Raw genomic sequence first — 15404 nt, forward strand, 5'->3', positions numbered from 1 at the left:
GATTTAGCTCGTTTCGGTCTAAAACAGCTTGTTTCGTTGTATTAAGCACGAATACATGCTTTTCGCGCAGTTATAAGAGAACAAGTTTTGACGTGTATCAGCGGAACACTTGTAAATCCGATGTGTTGTGATATAGCTCGTTTCGGTCTAAAACAGCTTGTTTCGTTGTATTAAGCACGAATACATGCTTTTCGCGCAGTTATAAGAGAAAAAGTTTTGACGCGTATCAGAGGAACACGTAAAACTGATGTGTTGTGATTAAGCTCGTTTCGGTCTAAAACAGCTTGTTTCGTTGTATTAGGCACGAATACAAGCTTTTCGCGCAGTTATAAGAGAAAAAGTTTTGACGCGTATCAGAGGAACACTTGTAAAACCGATGTGTTGTGAATTAGCTCGTTTCGGTCTAAAACAACTTGTTTCGTTGTATTAAGCAAGAATACATGCTTTTCGCGCAGTTATAAGAGAAAAACTTTTGACGCGTGTCACAGGGACACTTGTAAATCCGATGTGTTCAGATTTAGCTCATCTTGGCCTAAAACAGCTTGTTTCGTTGTATTAAGCACGAATACAGGCTTTTCGCGCAGTTATAAGAGAAAAAGTTTTGACGCGTATCTGAGGAACACTTGAAAAACCGATGTGTGGTGATTTAGCTCGTTTCGGTCTAAAACAGCTTGTTTCGTTGTATTAAGCACGAATACATGCTTCTCGCGCAGTTATAAGAGAAAAAGTTTTGACGCGTATCAGAGGAACACTTGTAAAACCGATGTGTTGTGATTTAGCTCGTTTCGGTCTAAAACAGCTTGTTTCGTTGTATTAAGCACGAATACATGCTTTTCGCGCAGTTATAATAGAAAAAGTTTTGACGCGTATCAGAGGAACACTTGTAAAACCGATGTGTTGTGATTTCGCTCGTTTCGGTCTAAAACAGCTTGTTTCGTTGTATTAAGCACGAATACATGCTTTTCGCGCAGTTAAAAGAGAAAAAGTTTTGACGCGTATCAGAGGAACACTTGTAAAACCGATGTGTTGTGATTTAGCTCGTTTCGGTCTAAAACAGCTTGTTTCGTTGTATTAAGCACGAATACATGCTTTTCGCGCAGGTATAAGAGAAAAAGTTTTGACGCGTATCAGATGAACACTTGTAAAACCGATGTGTTGTGATTTAGCTCGTTTCGGTCTAAAACAGCTTGTTTCGTTGTATTAAGCACGAATACATGCTTTTCGCGCAGTTATAAGAGGACATGTTTTGACGCGTATCAGAGGAACACTTGTAAAACCGATGTGTTGTGATTTAGCTCGTTTCGGTCTAAAACAGCTTGTTTCGTTGTATTAAGCACGAATACATGCTTTTCGCGCAGTTATAAGAGAACATGTTTTGACGCGTATCAGAGGAACACTTGTAAAGCCGATGTGTTGTGATATAGCTCGTTTCGGTCTAAAACAGCTTGTTTCGTTGTATTAAGCACGAATACATGCTTTTCGCGCAGTTATAAGGGAAAAAGTTTTGACGCGTATCAGAGGAACACTTGTAAAACCGATGTGTTTTGATATAGCTCGTTTCGGTCTAAAACAGCTTGTTTCGTTGTATTAAGCACGAATATATGCTTTTCGCGCAGTTATAAGAGAAAACGTTTTGACGCGTATCAGAGGAACACTTGTAATACCGATGTGCTGTGATTTAGCTCGTTTCGGTCTAAAACAGCTTGTTTCGTTGTATTAGGCACGAATACATGCTTTTCGCGCAGTTATAAGAGAAAAAGTTTTGACGCGTATCAGAGGAACACTTGTAAAACCGATGTGTTGTGATTTAGCTCGTTTCGGTCTAAAACAGCTTGTTTCGTTGTATTAAGCACGAATACATGCTTTTCGCGCAGTTATAAGAGAAAAAGTTTTGACGCGTATCAGAGGAACACTTGTAAAACCGATGTGTGGTGATTTAGTTCGTTTCGGTCTAAAACAGCTTGTTTCGTTGTATCAAGCAAGAATACATGCTTTTCGCGGAGTTATGAGAAAACGTTTTGACGCGTATCAGAGGAACACGTAAAACCGATGTGTTGTGATATAGCTCGTTTCGGTCTAAAACAGCTTGTTTCGTTGTATTAAGCACAAATACAGGCTTTTCGCGCAGTTATAAGAGAAAACGTTTTGTCGCGTATCAGAGGAACACTTGTAAAACCGATGTGTGGTGATTTAGTTCGTTTCGGTCTAAAACAGCTTGTTTCGTTGTATCAAGCAAGAATACATGCTTTTCGCGGAGTTATGAGAAAACGTTTTGACGCGTATCAGAGGAACACGTAAAACCGATGTGTTGTGATATAGCTCGTTTCGGTCTAAAACAGCTTGTTTCGTTGTATTAAGCACGAATACAGGCTTTTCGCGCAGTTATAAGAGAACATGTTTTGACGCGTATCAGAGGAACACTTGTAAAACCGATGTGCTGTGATTTAGCTCGTTTCGGTCTAAAACAGCTTGTTTCGTTGTATTAAGCACGAATACATGCTTTTCGCGCAGTTATAAGAGAACATGTTTTGACGCGTATCAGAGGAACACTTGTAAAGCCGATGTGTTGTGATATAGCTCGTTTCGGTCTAAAACAACTTGTTTCGTTGTATTAAGCACGAATACATGCTTTTCGCGCAGTTATAAGAGAAAAAGTTTTGACGCGTATCAGAGGAACACTTGTAAAACCGATGTGTTGTGATATAGCTCGTTTCGGTCTAAAACAGCTTGTTTCGTTGTATTAAGCAAGAATACATGCTTTTCGCGCAGTTATAAAAGAAAAAGTTTTGACGCGTATCAGAGGAACACTTGTAAAACCGATGTGTGGTGATTTAGTTCGTTTCGGTCTAAAACAGCTTGTTTCGTTGTATCAAGCAAGAATACATGCTTTTCGCGGAGTTATGAGAAAACGTTTTGACGCGTATCAGAGGAACACGTAAAACCGATGTGTTGTGATATAGCTCGTTTCGGTCTAAAACAGCTTGTTTCGTTGTATTAAGCATGAATACAGGCTTTTCGCGCAGTTATAAGAGAACAAGTTTTGTCGCGTATCAGAGGAACACTTGTAAAACCGATGTGTTGTGAAATAGCTCGTTTCGGTCTAAAACAGCTTGTTTCGTTGTATTAAGCACGAATACATGCTTTTCGCGCAGTTATAAGAGAAAACGTTTTGACGCGTATCAGAGGAACACTTGTAATACCGATGTGCTGTGATTTAGCTCGTTTCGGTCTAAAACAGCTTGTTTCGTTGTATTAAGCACGAATACATGCTTTTCGCGCAGTTATAAGAGAAAACGTTTTGACGCGTATCAGAGGAACACTTGTAAAACCGATGTGTTGTGATTTAGCTCATTTCGGTCTAAAACAGCTTGTTTCGTTGTATTAAGCAAGAATACATGCTTTTCGCGCAGTTATAGGAGAAAAAGTTTTGACGCGTGTCACAGGGACACTTGTAAAACCGATGTGTTCAGATTTAGCTCATCTTGGCCTAAAACAGCTTGTTTCGTTGTATTAAGCACGAATACAGGCTTTTCGCGCAGTTATAAGAGAAAAAGTTTTGTCGCGTATCAGAGGAACACTTGTAAAACCGATGTGTGGTGATTTAGTTCGTTTCGGTCTAAAACAGCTTGTTTCGTTGTATCAAGCAAGAATACATGCTTTTCGCGGAGTTATGAGAAAACGTTTTGACGCGTATCAGAGGAACACGTAAAACCGATGTGTTGTGATATAGCTCGTTTCGGTCTAAAACAGCTTGTTTCGTTGTATTAAGCACGAATACAGGCTTTTCGCGCAGTTATAAGAGAACAAGTTTTGTCGCGTATCAGAGGAACACTTGTAAAACCGATGTGTTGTGAAATAGCTCGTTTCGGTCTAAAACAGCTTGTTTCGTTGTATTAAGCACGAATACATGCTTTTCGCGCAGTTTTAAGGGAAAAAGTTTTGACGCGTATCAGAGGAACACTTGTAAAACCGATGTGTTTTGATATAGCTCGTTTCGGTCTAAAACAGCTTGTTTCGCTGTATTAAGCACGAATATATGCTTTTCGCGCAGTTATAAGAGAAAACGTTTTGACGCGTATCAGAGGAACACTTGTAATACCGATGTGCTGTGATTTAGCTCGTTTCGGTCTAAAACAGCTTGTTTCGTTGTATTAGGCACGAATACATGCTTTTCGCGCAGTTAAAAGAGAAAAAGTTTTGACGCGTATCAGAGGAACACTTGTAAAACCGATGTGTTGTGATTTAGCTCGTTTCGGTCTAAAACAGCTTGTTTCGTTGTATTAAGCACGAATACATGCTTTTCGCGCAGTTATAAGAGAAAAAGTTTTGACGCGTATCAGAGGAACACTTGTAAAACCGATGTGTTGTGATTTAGCTCGTTTCGGTCTAAAACAGCTTGTTTCGTTGTATTAAGCACGAATACATGCTTTTCGCGCAGTTATAAGAGAACATGTTTTGACGCGTATCAGAGGAACACTTGTAAAACCGATGTGTTGTGATTTAGCTCGTTTCGGTCTAAAACAGCTTGTTTCGTTGTATTAAGCACGAATACATGCTTTTCGCGCAGTTATAAGAGAACATGTTTTGACGCGTATCAGAGGAACACTTGTAAAGCCGATGTGTTGTGATATAGCTCGTTTCGGTCTAAAACAACTTGTTTCGTTGTATTAAGCACGAATACATGCTTTTCGCGCAGTTATAAGAGAAAAAGTTTTGACGCGTATCAGAGGAACACTTGTAAAACCGATGTGTGGTGATTTAGTTCGTTTCGGTCTAAAACAGCTTGTTTCGTTGTATCAAGCAAGAATACATGCTTTTCGCGGAGTTATGAGAGAACGTTTTGACGCGTATCAGAGGAACACGTAAAACCGATGTGTTGTGATATAGCTCGTTTCGGTCTAAAACAGCTTGTTTCGTTGTATTAAGCACGAATACAGGCTTTTCGCGCAGTTATAAGAGAACAAGTTTTGTCGCGTATCAGAGGAACACTTGTAAAACCGATGTGTTGTGAAATAGCTCGTTTCGGTCTAAAACAGCTTGTTTCGTTGTATTAAGCATGAATACATGCTTTTCGTGCAGCTATAAGGGAAAAAGTTTTGACGCGTATCAGAGGAACACTTGTAAAACCGATGTGTTTTGATATAGCTCGTTTCGGTCTAAAACAGCTTGTTTCGTTGTATTAAGCACGAATATATGCTTTTCGCGCAGTTATAAGAGAAAACGTTTTGACGCGTATCAGAGGAACACTTGTAATACCGATGTGGTGTGATTTAGCTCGTTTCGGTCTAAAACAGCTTGTTTCGTTGTATTAAGCACGAATACATGCTTTTCGCGCAGTTATAGGAGAAAAAGTTTTGACGCGTGTCACAGGGACACATGTAAAACCGATGTGTTCAGATTTAGCTCATCTTGGCCTAAAACAGCTTGTTTCGTTGTATTAAGCACGAATACAGGCTTTTCGCGCAGTTATAAGAGAAAAAGTTTTGTCGCGTATCAGAGGAACACTTGTAAAACCAATGTGTTGTGATTTAGCTCGTTTCGGTCTAAAACAGCTTGTTTCGTTGTATTAAGCACGAATACATGCTTTTCGCGCAGTTATAGGTGAAAAAGTTTTGACGCTTATCAGAGGAACACTTGTAAAACCGATGTGTTGTGATATAGCTCGTTTCGGTCTAAAACAGCTTGTTTCGTTGTATTAAGCACGAATACATGCTTTTCGCGAGTTATAAGAGAAAACGTTTTGACGCGTATCAGAGGAACACTTGTAATACCGATGTGCTGTGATTTAGCTCGTTTCGGTCTAAAACAGCTTGTTTCGTTGTATTAAGCACGAATACATGCTTTTCGCGCAGTTATAAGGGAAAAAGTTTTGACGCGTATCAGAGGAACACTTGTAAAACCGATGTGTTTTGATATAGCTCCTTTCGGTCTAAAACAGCTTGTTTCGTTGTATTAAGCACGAATACATGCTTTTCGCGCAGTTATAAGAGAAAAAGTTTTGACGCGTATCAAAGGAACACGTAAAACTGATGTGTTGTGATTAAGCTCGTTTCGGTCTAAAACAGCTTGTTTCGTTGTATTAAGCAAGAATACATGTTTTTCGCGCAGTTATAAGAGAAAAAGTTTTGACGCGTGTCACAGGGACACTTGTAAAATCGATGTGTTCAGATTTAGCTCATCTCGGTCTAAAACAGCTTGTTTCGTTCTATTAAGCACGAATACAGGCTTTTCGCACAGTTATAAGAGAAAAAGTTTTGACGCGTATCAGAGGAACACTTGTAAAACCGATGTGTTGTAAATTAGATCGTTTCGCTCTAAAACAGCTTGTTTCGTTGTATTAAGCACGAATACATGCTTTTCGCGCAGTTATAAGAGAAAAAGTTTTGACGCGTATCAGAGGAACACGTAAAACCGATGTGGTGTGATTTAGCTCGTTTCGGTCTAAAACAGCTTGTTTCGTTGTATTAAGCAAGAATACATGCTTTTCGCGCAGTTATAAGAGAAAAAGTTTTGACGCGTATCAGAGGAACACTTGTAAAACCGATGTGTGGTGATTTAGCTCGTTTCGGTCTAAAACAGCTTGTTTCGTTGTATCAAGCAAGAATACATGCTTTTCGCGGAGTTATAACAGCAAACGTTTTGACGCGTATCTGAGGAACACGTAAAACCGATGTGTTGTGATATAGCTCATTTCGGTCTAAGACAGCTTGTTTCGTTGTATTAAGCAAGAATACATGCTTTTCGCGCAGTTATAAGAGAAAAAGTTTTGACGCGTATCAGAGGAACACTTGTAAAACCGATGTGTTGTGATTTAGCTCATCTTGGCCTAAAACAGCTTGTTTCGTTGTATTAAGCACGAATACAGGCTTTTCGCGCAGTTATAAGAGAAAAAGTTTTGTCGCGTATCAGAGGAACACTTGTAAAACCGATGTGTTGTGATTTAGCTCGTTTCGGTCTAAAACAGCTTGTTTCGTTGTATTAAGCACGAATACATGCTTTTCGCGCAGTTATAGGTGAAAAAGTTTTGACGCGTATCAGAGGAACACTTGTAAAACCGATGTGTTGTAATATAGCTCGTTTCGGTCTAAAACAGCTTGTTTCGTTGTATTAAGCACGAATACATGCTTTTCGCGAGTTATAAGAGAAAACGTTTTGACGCGTATCAGAGGAACACTTGTAATACCGATGTGCTGTGATTTAGCTCGTTTCGGTCTAAAACAGCTTGTTTCGTTGTATTAAGCACGAATACATGCTTTTCGCGCAGTTATAAGAGAAAAAGTTTTGACGCGTATCAGAGGAATACTTGTAAAACCGATGTGTTGTGATTTAGCTCGTTTCGGTCTAAAACAGCTTGTTTCGTTGTATTAAGCACGAATACATGCTTTTCGCGCAGTTATAAGAGAAAAAGTTTTGACGTGTATCAGCGGAACACTTGTAAATTCGATGTGTTGTGATATAGCTCGTTTCGGTCTAAAACAGCTTGTTTCGTTGTATTAAGCACGAATACATGGTTTTCGCGCAGTTATAAGAGAAAAAGTTTTGACGCGTATCAGAGGAACACTTGTAAAACCGATGTGTTGTGATTTAGCTCGTTTCGGTCTAAAACAGCTTGTTTCGTTGTATTAAGCACGAATACATGCTTTTCGCGCAGTTATAAGAGAAAAAGTTTTGACGTGTATCAGCGGAACACTTGTAAATCCGATGTGTTGTGATATAGCTCGTTTCGGTCTAAAACAGCTTGTTTCGTTGTATTAAGCACGAATACATGGTTTTCGCGCAGTTATAAGAGAAAAAGTTTTGACGCGTATCAGAGGAACACTTGTAATACCGATGTGCTGTGATTTAGCTCGTTTCGGTCTAAAACAGCTTGTTTCGTTGTATTAAGCACGAATCCAAGCTTTTCGCGCAGTTAAAAGAGAAATCGTTTTGACGCGTATCAGAGGAACACTTGTAAAACCGATGTGTGGTGATTTAGCTCGTTTCGGTCTAAAACAGCTTGTTTCGTTGTATCAAGCAAGAATACATGCTTTTCGCGGAGTTATAAGAGAAAACGTTTTGACGCGTATCAGAGGAACACTTGTAAAACCGATGTGTTGTAATTTAGCTCGTTTCGGTCTAAAACAGCTTGTTTCGTTGTATTAAGCAAGAATACATGCTTTTCGCGCAGTTATAAGAGAAAAAGTTTTGACGCGTATCAGAGGAACACTTGTAAAACCGATGTGTTGTGATTTAGCTCGTTTCGGTCTAAAACAGCTTGTTTCGTTGTATTAAGCACGAATACATGCTTTTCGCGCAGTTATAAGAGAACATGTTTTGAGGCGTATCAGAGGAACACTTGTAAAGCCGATGTGTTGTGATATAGCTCGTTTCGGTCCAAAACAGCTTGTTTCGTTGTATTAAGCACGAATACATGCTTTTCGCGCAGTTATAAGAGAAAAAGTTTTGACGCGTATCAAAGGAACACGTAAAACTGATGTGTTGTGATTAAGCTCGTTTCGGTCTAAAAGAGCTTGTTTCGTTGTATTAAGCAAGAATACATGTTTTTCGCGCAGTTATAAGAGAAAAAGTTTTGACGCGTGTCACAGGGACACTTGTAAAATCGATGTGTTCAGATTTAGCTCATCTCGGTCTAAAACAGCTTGTTTCGTTCTATTAAGCACGAATACAGGCTTTTCGCACAGTTATAAGAGAAAAAGTTTTGACGCGTATCAGAGGAACACTTGTAAAACCGATGTGTTGTGATATAGCTCGTTTCGGTCTAAAACAGCTTGTTTCGTTGTATTAAGCAAGAATACATGCTTTTCGCGCAGTTATAAGAGAAAAAGTTTTGACGCGTATCAGAGGAACACTTGTAAAACCGATGTGTGGTGATTTAGCTCGTTTCGGTCTAAAACAGCTTGTTTCGTTGTATCAAGCAAGAATACATGCTTTTCGCGGAGTTAAAACAGAAAACGTTTTGACGCGTATCAGAGGAACACGTAAAACCGATGTGTTGTGATATAGCTCATTTCGGTCTAAGACAGCTTGTTCGTTGTATTAAGCAAGAATACATGCTTTTCGCGCAGTTATAAGAGAAAAAGTTTTGACGCGTATCAGAGGAACACTTGTAAAACCGATGCGTTGTGATATACCTCGTTTCGGTCTAACACAGTTTGTTTCGTTGTATTAAGCACGAATACATGCTTTTCGCGCAGTTATAAGAGAAAAAGTTTTGACGCGTATCAGAGGAACACGTTTCGGTCTAAAACAGCTTGTTTCGTTGTATTAGGCACGAATACAAGCTTTTCGCGCAGTTATAAGAGAAAAAGTTTTGACGCGTATCAGAGGAACACTTGTAAAACCGATGTGTTGTGATTTAGCTCGTTTCGGTCTAAAACAGCTTGTTTCGTTGTATTAAGCACGAATACATGCTTTTCGCGCAGTTATAAGAGAACATGTTTTGACGCGTATCAGAGGAACACTTGTAAAGCCGATGTGTTGTGATATAGCTCGTTTCGGTCTAAAACAACTTGTTTCGTTGTATTAAGCACGAATACATGCTTTTCGCGCAGTTATAAGAGAAAAAGTTTTGACGCGTATCAGAGGAACACTTGTAAAACCGATGTGTTGTGATTTAGCTCGTTTCGGTCTAAAACAGCTTGTTTCGTTGTATTAAGCACGAATACATGCTTTTCGCGCAGTTATAAGAGAAAAAGTTTTGACGTGTATCAGCGGAACACTTGTAAATCCGATGTGTTGTGATATAGCTCGTTTCGGTCTAAAACAGCTTGTTTCGTTGTATTAAGCACGAATACATGGTTTTCGCGCAGTTATAAGAGAAAAAGTTTTGACGCGTATCAGAGGAACACTTGTAAAACCGATGTGTTGTGATTTAGCTCGTTTCGGTCTAAAACAGCTTGTTTCGTTGTATTAAGCACGAATACATGCTTTTCGCGCAGTTATAAGAGAAAAAGTTTTGACGTGTATCAGCGGAACACTTGTAAATCCGATGTGTTGTGATATAGCTCGTTTCGGTCTAAAACAGCTTGTTTCGTTGTATTAAGCACGAATACATGGTTTTCGCGCAGTTATAAGAGAAAAAGTTTTGACGCGTATCAGAGGAACACTTGTAATACCGATGTGCTGTGATTTAGCTCGTTTCGGTCTAAAACAGCTTGTTTCGTTGTATTAAGCACGAATCCAAGCTTTTCGCGCAGTTAAAAGAGAAATCGTTTTGACGCGTATCAGAGGAACACTTGTAAAACCGATGTGTGGTGATTTAGCTCGTTTCGGTCTAAAACAGCTTGTTTCGTTGTATCAAGCAAGAATACATGCTTTTCGCGGAGTTATAAGAGAAAACGTTTTGACGCGTATCAGAGGAACACTTGTAAAACCGATGTGTTGTAATTTAGCTCGTTTCGGTCTAAAACAGCTTGTTTCGTTGTATTAAGCAAGAATACATGCTTTTCGCGCAGTTATAAGAGAAAAAGTTTTGACGCGTATCAGAGGAACACTTGTAAAACCGATGTGTTGTGATTTAGCTCGTTTCGGTCTAAAACAGCTTGTTTCGTTGTATTAAGCACGAATACATGCTTTTCGCGCAGTTATAAGAGAACATGTTTTGAGGCGTATCAGAGGAACACTTGTAAAGCCGATGTGTTGTGATATAGCTCGTTTCGGTCCAAAACAGCTTGTTTCGTTGTATTAAGCACGAATACATGCTTTTCGCGCAGTTATAAGAGAAAAAGTTTTGACGCGTATCAAAGGAACACGTAAAACTGATGTGTTGTGATTAAGCTCGTTTCGGTCTAAAACAGCTTGTTTCGTTGTATTAAGCAAGAATACATGTTTTTCGCGCAGTTATAAGAGAAAAAGTTTTGACGCGTGTCACAGGGACACTTGTAAAATCGATGTGTTCAGATTTAGCTCATCTCGGTCTAAAACAGCTTGTTTCGTTCTATTAAGCACGAATACAGGCTTTTCGCACAGTTATAAGAGAAAAAGTTTTGACGCGTATCAGAGGAACACTTGTAAAACCGATGTGTTGTGATATAGCTCGTTTCGGTCTAAAACAGCTTGTTTCGTTGTATTAAGCAAGAATACATGCTTTTCGCGCAGTTATAAGAGAAAAAGTTTTGACGCGTATCAGAGGAACACTTGTAAAACCGATGTGTGGTGATTTAGCTCGTTTCGGTCTAAAACAGCTTGTTTCGTTGTATCAAGCAAGAATACATGCTTTTCGCGGAGTTAAAACAGAAAACGTTTTGACGCGTATCAGAGGAACACGTAAAACCGATGTGTTGTGATATAGCTCATTTCGGTCTAAGACAGCTTGTTTCGTTGTATTAAGCAAGAATACATGCTTTTCGCGCAGTTATAAGAGAAAATGTTTTGACGCGTATCAGAGGAACACTTGTAAAGCCGATGCGTTGTGATATACCTCGTTTCGGTCTAACACAGTTTGTTTCGTTGTATTAAGTACGAATACATGCTTTTCGCGCAGTTATAAGAGAAAAAGTTTTGACGCGTATCAGAGGAACACGTTTCGGTCTAAAACAGCTTGTTTCGTTGTATTAGGCACGAATACAAGCTTTTCGCGCAGTTATAAGAGAAAAAGTTTTGACGCGTATCAGAGGAACACTTGTAAAACCGATGTGTTGTGATTTAGCTCGTTTCGGTCTAAAACAGCTTGTTTCGTTGTATTAAGCACGAATACATGCTTTTCGCGCAGTTATAAGAGAACATGTTTTGACGCGTATCAGAGGAACACTTGTAAAGCCGATGTGTTGTGATATAGCTCGTTTCGGTCTAAAACAACTTGTTTCGTTGTATTAAGCACGAATACATGCTTTTCGCGCAGTTATAAGAGAAAAAGTTTTGACGCGTATCAGAGGAACACTTGTAAAACCGATGTGTTGTGATATAGCTCGTTTCGGTCTAAAACAGCTTGTTTCGTTGTATTAAGCAAGAATACATGCTTTTCGCGCAGTTATAAAAGAAAAAGTTTTGACGCGTATCAGAGGAACACTTGTAAAACCGATGTGTGGTGATTTAGTTCGTTTCGGTCTAAAACAGCTTGTTTCGTTGTATCAAGCAAGAATACATGCTTTTCGCGGAGTTATGAGAAAACGTTTTGACGCGTATCAGAGGAACACGTAAAACCGATGTGTTGTGATATAGCTCGTTTCGGTCCAAAACAGCTTGTTTCGTTGTATTAAGCACGAATACAGGCTTTTCGCGCAGTTATAAGAGAACAAGTTTTGTCGCGTATCAGAGGAACACTTGTAAAACCGATGTGTTGTGAAATAGCTCGTTTCGGTCTAAAACAGCTTGTTTCGTTGTATTAAGCACGAATACATGCTTTTCGCGCAGTTATAAGGGAAAAAGTTTTGACGCGTATCAGAGGAACACTTGTAAAACCGATGTGTTTTGATATAGCTCGTTTCGGTCTAAAACAGCTTGTTTCGTTGTATTAAGCACGAATATATGCTTTTCGCGCAGTTATAAGAGAAATCGTTTTGACGCGTATCAGAGGAACACTTGTAATACCGATGTGGTGTGATTTAGCTCGTTTCGGTCTAAAACAGCTTGTTTCGTTGTATTAAGCACGAATACATGCTTTTCGCGCAGTTATAAGAGAAAAAGTTTTGACGCGTATCAGAGGAACACTTGTAAAACCGATGTGTTGTGATTTAGCTCATTTCGGTCTAAAACAGCTTGTGTCGTTGTATTAAGCAAGAATACATGCTTTTCGCGCAGTTATAGGAGAAAAAGTTTTGACGCGTGTCACAGGGACACATGTAAAACCGATGTTTCAGATTTAGCTCATCTTGGCCTAAAACAGCTTGTTTCGTTGTATTAAGCACGAATACAGGCTTTTCGCGCAGTTATAAGAGAAAAAGTTTTGTCGCGTATCAGAGGAACACTTGTAAAACCAATGTGTTGTGATTTAGCTCGTTTCGGTCTAAAACAGCTTGTTTCGTTGTATTAAGCACGAATACATGCTTTTCGCGCAGTTATAGGTGAAAAAGTTTTGACGCTTATCAGAGGAACACTTGTAAAACCGATGTGTTGTGATATAGCTCGTTTCGGTCTAAAACAGCTTGTTTCGTTGTATTAAGCACGAATACATGGTTTTCGCGCAGTTATAAGAGAAAAAGTTTTGACGCGTATCAGAGGAACACTTGTAATACCGATGTGCTGTGATTTAGCTCGTTTCGGTCTAAAACAGCTTGTTTCGTTGTATTAAGCACGAATCCAAGCTTTTCGCGCAGTTAAAAGAGAAATCGTTTTGACGCGTATCAGAGGAACACTTGTAAAACCGATGTGTGGTGATTTAGCTCGTTTCGGTCTAAAACAGCTTGTTTCGTTGTATCAAGCAAGAATACATGCTTTTCGCGGAGTTATAAGAGAAAACGTTTTGACGCGTATCAGAGGAACACTTGTAAAACCGATGTGTTGTAATTTAGCTCGTTTCGGTCTAAAACAGCTTGTTTCGTTGTATTAAGCAAGAATACATGCTTTTCGCGCAGTTATAAGAGAAAAAGTTTTGACGCGTATCAGAGGAACACTTGTAAAACCGATGTGTTGTGATTTAGCTCGTTTCGGTCTAAAACAGCTTGTTTCGTTGTATTAAGCACGAATACATGCTTTTCGCGCAGTTATAAGAGAACATGTTTTGAGGCGTATCAGAGGAACACTTGTAAAGCCGATGTGTTGTGATATAGCTCGTTTCGGTCCAAAACAGCTTGTTTCGTTGTATTAAGCACGAATACATGCTTTTCGCGCAGTTATAAGAGAAAAAGTTTTGACGCGTATCAAAGGAACACGTAAAACTGATGTGTTGTGATTAAGCTCGTTTCGGTCTAAAAGAGCTTGTTTCGTTGTATTAAGCAAGAATACATGTTTTTCGCGCAGTTATAAGAGAAAAAGTTTTGACGCGTGTCACAGGGACACTTGTAAAATCGATGTGTTCAGATTTAGCTCATCTCGGTCTAAAACAGCTTGTTTCGTTCTATTAAGCACGAATACATGCTTTTCGCGCAGTTATAAGAGAAAAAGTTTTGACGTGTATCAGCGGAACACTTGTAAATCCGATGTGTTGTGATATAGCTCGTTTCGGTCTAAAACAGCTTGTTTCGTTGTATTAAGCACGAATACATGGTTTTCGCGCAGTTATAAGAGAAAAAGTTTTGACGCGTATCAGAGGAACACTTGTAAAACCGATGTGTTGTGATTTAGCTCGTTTCGGTCTAAAACAGCTTGTTTCGTTGTATTAAGCACGAATACATGCTTTTCGCGCAGTTATAAGAGAAAAAGTTTTGACGTGTATCAGCGGAACACTTGTAAATCCGATGTGTTGTGATATAGCTCGTTTCGGTCTAAAACAGCTTGTTTCGTTGTATTAAGCACGAATACATGGTTTTCGCGCAGTTATAAGAGAAAAAGTTTTGACGCGTATCAGAGGAACACTTGTAATACCGATGTGCTGTGATTTAGCTCGTTTCGGTCTAAAACAGCTTGTTTCGTTGTATTAAGCACGAATCCAAGCTTTTCGCGCAGTTAAAAGAGAAATCGTTTTGACGCGTATCAGAGGAACACTTGTAAAACCGATGTGTGGTGATTTAGCTCGTTTCGGTCTAAAACAGCTTGTTTCGTTGTATCAAGCAAGAATACATGCTTTTCGCGGAGTTATAAGAGAAAACGTTTTGACGCGTATCAGAGGAACACTTGTAAAACCGATGTGTTGTAATTTAGCTCGTTTCGGTCTAAAACAGCTTGTTTCGTTGTATTAAGCAAGAATACATGCTTTTCGCGCAGTTATAAGAGAAAAAGTTTTGACGCGTATCAGAGGAACACTTGTAAAACCGATGTGTTGTGATTTAGCTCGTTTCGGTCTAAAACAGCTTGTTTCGTTGTATTAAGCACGAATACATGCTTTTCGCGCAGTTATAAGAGAACATGTTTTGAGGCGTATCAGAGGAACACTTGTAAAGCCGATGTGTTGTGATATAGCTCGTTTCGGTCCAAAACAGCTTGTTTCGTTGTATTAAGCACGAATACATGCTTTTCGCGCAGTTATAAGAGAAAAAGTTTTGACGCGTATCAAAGGAACACGTAAAACTGATGTGTTGTGATTAAGCTCGTTTCGGTCTAAAACAGCTTGTTTCGTTGTATTAAGCAAGAATACATGTTTTTCGCGCAGTTATAAGAGAAAAAGTTTTGACGCGTGTCACAGGGACACTTGTAAAATCGATGTGTTCAGATTTAGCTCATCTCGGTCTAAAACAGCTTGTTTCGTTCTATTAAGCACGAATACAGGCTTTTCGCACAGTTATAAGAGAAAAAGTTTTGACGCGTATCAGAGGAACACTTGTAAAACCGATGTGTTGTGATATAGCTCGTTTCGGTCTAAAACAGCTTGT

The sequence above is a fragment of the Amblyomma americanum genome, chromosome 7, assembly GCF_052857255.1.
Source record: "Amblyomma americanum isolate KBUSLIRL-KWMA chromosome 7, ASM5285725v1, whole genome shotgun sequence".
NCBI classification, from domain to species: Eukaryota; Metazoa; Arthropoda; class Arachnida; order Ixodida; family Ixodidae; genus Amblyomma; species Amblyomma americanum.